At 48.9% G+C, this 4,807-nt stretch overlaps 1 protein-coding gene across 1 annotated transcript in view; it reads left to right on the plus strand.

Annotated features, from left to right (window-relative positions):
- Positions 1 to 4,807, plus strand: part of LOC309368472 (uncharacterized protein) — a 67,649-nt gene that overhangs the window by 46,246 nt on the left and 16,596 nt on the right. The gene's annotated exons all lie outside the window — the stretch shown is intronic.

Raw genomic sequence — 4,807 nt, forward strand, 5'->3', positions numbered from 1 at the left:
AGTCTGAAAACCTTGCACACACTTTACCCTTTTGAGTAGAACTTCTTGGCTTCTTTGTTTACAGGACACTGGGGGGAGGGGTATTTAAATGATATAGGGTTTTTTTAAAAAAATAAAAAAATCTGCTTCTGGAATGATGCTATTCTTAACCTCGCCCCACCCCAAATAGAAAAAGAAAATCTATCAACAATTTAGTTAAAATAAAAGCCTATTATGAACATACTAAAACCCAAGGTTATCTAATCTATAGCATAGTTGCCCTGTGCATCTTTGGCATGCTAGCATGCTTTGATGGTATGATGAGATCAGAATCGCAACATTTTACTGGCATTTGTTGGTATTCTTCACTGTGCTGTGTTGTGGACTTTCAAGCAGGAGAGGTAGTAAAGCGGTTCCTCTCTTGACGGTTTAATAGTAGGGCATTCCCCCTGAAGGTAGTGAAGGGTAATAATACACACCATAAATTTGAAACATGTTTAAAGCATATTGCTTCTCTTGGGATTTGTAGTCTACCCCTCACACAGCTACAGTTCCCAGCAACCATCGCAAACTACAGCTCCCAAGATTCTTTGGGGGAAGTCATGTGCTGTAAATATATGATGTATGTGCGCAGCCCAAGTTAACTCATTTTACTTTACACCAGAGTAATAGGTGTACTTTGTCTTGTGTCCTGCTGTAGCGGGAATGTGGTTCATAAATGTGTAAAACAACCACATAAAGTGGTACCTTGGGTTAAGAACAATTCATTCCAGAGGTCCGTTCTTAACCTGAAACTGTTCTTAATCTGAAGCACCATTTTAGCTGATGGGGCCTCATGCTGCCGCCGCGCCGCCAGAGCACAATTTCTGTTCTCATCCTGAAGCAAAGTTCTTAACCCGAGGTACTATTTCTGGGTTACCGGAGTATGTAACCTGAAGCGTATGTAACCCGAGGTACCACTGTATTAGGATCCATGTGGTCATACTTCTTCTCTGCCCTATTTTAGAGACTCAGGATGGCTCAGATTCTATTAACACAAGACTGTAACTAGTCCAAAAAATGGCATAAATGAAACGCCAGCAAGTGGGACCTGCAACAAAATGTCGGTGCCTTCTCCAGCCAGTAATTCTTTTCAAGCAGAGTACTCTACTTCCCATCTCCCCACTTTCTTTTCCAACTAACAATCTACATTATGTGGCTATTGAATATGCTCCGTTATTGCTGGGCCATTTGTTTGATTTTTGCTGGCTGATGTTTTATGTTTTTTTTTCCTTTTTTGTGTATTTCTGTAGAACTTGGTATTCCCCCAAGCATGCTTCTATTTTCTTCTTTCCCAGCAGCTCTTTGTTGTCTGCAAATCCTGGCAGCCCTCTGAGCTGAGGTCACTTTCTGCAGAAGTGATACTTCATTTATCCCGAACTGCAGCTCATCCACACTTCTGCTTGTCCTATGCCTAGAAAGCACATGTCCGTACTGTTTCCCACTTGCCCCATGCTTTCTAGGCACGGATCTGGGCTGTTTTGCCTTTGCCTCAACACTTTCCCTCAGAAAATCCACTCTTCAGTGCTAAATCATACTGAACATCAGTCCAGAGAAAACCTGATTGATGTTCGCTCCAATTAAGAGATAAACAGCAGGTTTTCCATGGGGAATGTGGTCTGGGCAAGTAGAGGTGTGGATAAACCCTCAGAATAGTGACATGAGGGGGAAAGAAGTCCTAGAGAACATATCTGGCCTCCAATCATATCATGAGATGAGCATGTTCTAAATTGCCACTGACGTCTAGCCCTTGCAGAGCATTCATTACGGTATTTTAGACTTGCACTTATGTATGAACTATTATTTGCTTTCTCAGCACTATGACACTGGCACCTGAATCTGGCAGACCTTTCCACTGAAGAGTATTGCACTTGAGGTGAGATCAGACGATGTGTTTCAACTTGTGAGTAATCTTTCACATCTGCAAGTCATCCATTGAAGTTGCATTCATGCGGGTGTATAAACCAGGGAGGGAAGCAAGAATTGAAAATTCTAACTTTGTAAGAAGATCAAACCTATCCATTCTGAAGGAAATCAGCCCTGAGTGCTCACTGGAAGGACAGATCCTGAAGCTGATCCAATACTTTGGCCACCTCATGAGAAGAGAAGACTCCCTGGAAAAGACCCTGACGTTGGGAAAGATTGATGGCACAAGGAGAAGGGGGCGACAGAGGACGAGATGGTTGGACAGTGTTCTTGAAGCTACCAGCATGAGTTTGACTAAACTGCAGGAGGCAGTGGAAGACAGGAGTGCCTGGTGTGCTCTGGTCCATGGGGTCACGAAGAGTCGGACACGACTAAACGACTAAACAACAAACTTTGTATAGTAAGCTAGTTTCTACACATAACCATCTCTATCCTCTGTCCAGGCAAACCAGAAGCATGATCAGAGTTCAAGGACAAATTCCAGCCTGGTAAAAACACCTGGGGAGGTTGTGAAGCAGGTCAGGTGAGGTGTGTCGCTGGGGAGAAGTGTGGCCTGGAGCAAGTCCTGAGAGCCAGATGGAGAAGCTTGGAGAGCTGAATTATTTCCATGGGCTTGAAGTTTCCCACCCCTAGTAAAAACTGGAAATAGGCAGTCAGGTCTTGTATCTGCAGCAGTGGCCAGAGGAGAAATGACTGATGGGTGGAGCTCTTAAAGATGAAACACCATGGTACACCTGTAGCAGCAAAACTGGACACCTTCATCTGCAATAAAACATGTCTCTCCTGTATGTTTCTTCAGCCACAGCAGGCACTGTAACTCTCCAGCAGTTTGACTTCATCTCTGAAGGCACTCCTTCATTGTCTCCTGAGACAGATGGATGTCAACAAGAAGTATAAGCTATAAGAAACACAACTGGTTTGTCCTAAGGCGCTTTGAAATGAGTTATGTCCTTTTCCATGTTGCATCCCTGAATAAGGTTCCACTTTCAAGTTTTGTCTGGGGGAATAACCCAGCTACATGCAATTTGAGAACCCAGTGATTTATCTCCTAGCTGAAATGAAACCAGATGGCAGTGTGAAGAGGAGGTGGTTTAGGGGAAAGGGATACCTAAATTTCCCCCCATAGAGTATTCCCCCCCCCCATCAGCATTGCCTTCCTCAAGCAATATTCAAAGATGATATCTCCCTCCCCATATTTTACAGCCCCTGTGGTTGAATGCTGGAAATATAATAGTCGCAGGCAAACTGTGTCATGCTGCCAGGGACTGGGCAGAGGAGGAATGGTGGAGACCGCCTCCCCATCCTGACCCTTCCAGAGAGGAGGAAGAGGAAGACAGTATAGATTTACAACAGTGGTTTGCGGGAGGTCACAGCTCAGAGGCAGATGAGGGGAAAAGTTGAGAAATAATAGGAGAGGAGAAGCAGGCAGAGCCAGAGCAGCAGCTGGCTGACACGGCGTCATTAGAAAGCATCCCTCCATCTCCCAGAACCCAGCAAGCCTTAAAAGTAGGAGAGCAAAGAGCTCAGAGACAGAGGGCATGTAGCAGCACCCGTAGAAGTGACAAATGAGGGAGTGGAAGAGACGGGGGTGGAGATTCACTCAGGACCAGTGGCGTAGCGTGGGTTGTCAGCACCCGGGGCAAGGCAAGTAATTTGCGCCCCCTAACCCGTGGATTTTAGCACTCGAGTGCGAGCGCGCCCCCCCCCAGATGTTGCAGCCGGCCCTCCTGCACCCCCCCACGCTACGCCACTGGGGCTGGGGGCGAGTGAAGGAGCCAAGGACCCCCCCTTAAGGCTCAGCAGGAATTTATTAAATTTATTATTTGCGGAGCCCCCGCGAGCCGAGGCAGCCGAAGCCCCCTCCCCTCGGGCGCCTCCCCGCCCCCTCCTCTCCTTGGGCTGTAGGTGGAGTCCGCGCTCCGAGGCGCTCCAGATCCGGGCTTGGCGAGCGCCTCTCCTCCTCCCGGCCGGGTCCGGGGGCTTCCAGCCGCGCTCCGTCCTCGCCCCCCCCCCCGCGGCTGAGACCTGCGCTGAGAGCCGGAGCCAGCGGCGCCCCCTTCCGCCGGGAGACCCTCGCCCGCCCGCCGGCTTCCTCTCGGAGGGTTTTGGGGAGCGCAGGGCACGGCGAGGCCCCTCGGAGCTCTCCTCCCTCCCAGTCGGCAGAAGCAGCCGCCGCCTGTGGCTGGGCCAAGGGGATGGCGGCGGCGGCGGGGTGCGGAGGCTGCCCGTGCCCGGCCAGGCGGCGGAGGCGCTGCTGCAGCGGCTGCTCCTCCTGCGAGCAGTGAGTGGAGCGCAGCAGCGGCGGCGGCGGGGAGCCCGGCGGAGGAAGGAACTTGTCCCTTCCCTCTGGACTCGCGCCCCCCCAGATGTTGCTCCCGGTGCGGCCGGCACCCCTGGCACCCCCCACGCTACGCCACTGCTCAGGACAATGCCATTATCCAAGAGGCTGGGTTCTAAAGCCTCTCTCTGTAAATATTGAAATAAAAAGGATGGTAAGAAATTTTTCCTTGTCTTTATACTTTCTTGGGCAGCCAGCCGGGAGCCGCTGACAATATCTTGACACATGCCTAGTGTTGTAGTCTTATAAAATATCTTTCCCCCTACATTTGATGCAAATAATCATTAAAAATATACAAAAAAATAAGTTTTTGTGGCATCACTTGAGAGTGAGAAAGGTAGGAACCTAGACTTTTCAAGACCTCTGTACAATTCTACTTACTGAGCATGTGGTCATGCCATTCATTCCGAGGCCATGGGTGTAGCAGACACAATGACAAACTGAAAACACCACTAATCATTTAGTAAATGTGGTTTTAATGAGGACATTTCAGAGCTGACTCTGTTTCAAGTGTAATTGCCGCTA

This window comes from Podarcis melisellensis, assembly GCF_964234715.1.
Source record: "Podarcis melisellensis genome assembly, chromosome: 4".
Classification (NCBI taxonomy): Eukaryota; Metazoa; Chordata; class Lepidosauria; order Squamata; family Lacertidae; genus Podarcis; species Podarcis melisellensis.